Here is a 547-nt window from a genome sequence, read left to right as displayed (position 1 = left end):
TGTTTTTTAGACCCTTAAAGCATCATTTTAGGGCTGTTTTGGAGACATTGTTTTGCAAATTAAAAACATAACTTTATGAATGTTTTCAGCACTGTATTGGAGACATTTAAAATAGTTTTTTAGGGCTGTTTTTGAGACCCTTATAGCATCATTTTAGGGCTGTTTTGGAGACATTGTTTTGCAAATTAAAAACATAACTTTAAAAATGTTTTGAGCATTGTATTGGAGACATTTAAAATAGTTTTTTAGGGCTGTTTTTTAGATACTAAAAGTATAAATTATTGGGATGTTGTTGAAAAAGTATTTTAGGGCTGTTTTTTAGCACTCCTTTAAAGTGTTGTTTTCAAGACATTAAATATTCAATGTTATTTGACACCATTCATTTTCCTGTAGATATTTATAATGTCAAATGTTGAACATTCTCAATCTGTCTCAAATGACGAACAATTGCCACTTGCAACACAAGAAGGAATCGATAGTTCTCAACCTATTGAACAGACTGTTGGAAGCACTAGTACTGAAGCACAAGGTGCGAAAGGGAGGAAGA

This window comes from Phalaenopsis equestris, unplaced genomic scaffold (assembly GCF_001263595.1).
Source record: "Phalaenopsis equestris unplaced genomic scaffold, ASM126359v1 Scaffold000372, whole genome shotgun sequence".
NCBI classification, from domain to species: domain Eukaryota; kingdom Viridiplantae; phylum Streptophyta; class Magnoliopsida; order Asparagales; family Orchidaceae; genus Phalaenopsis; species Phalaenopsis equestris.
Note: the sequence above shows the minus strand (reverse complement) of the source record.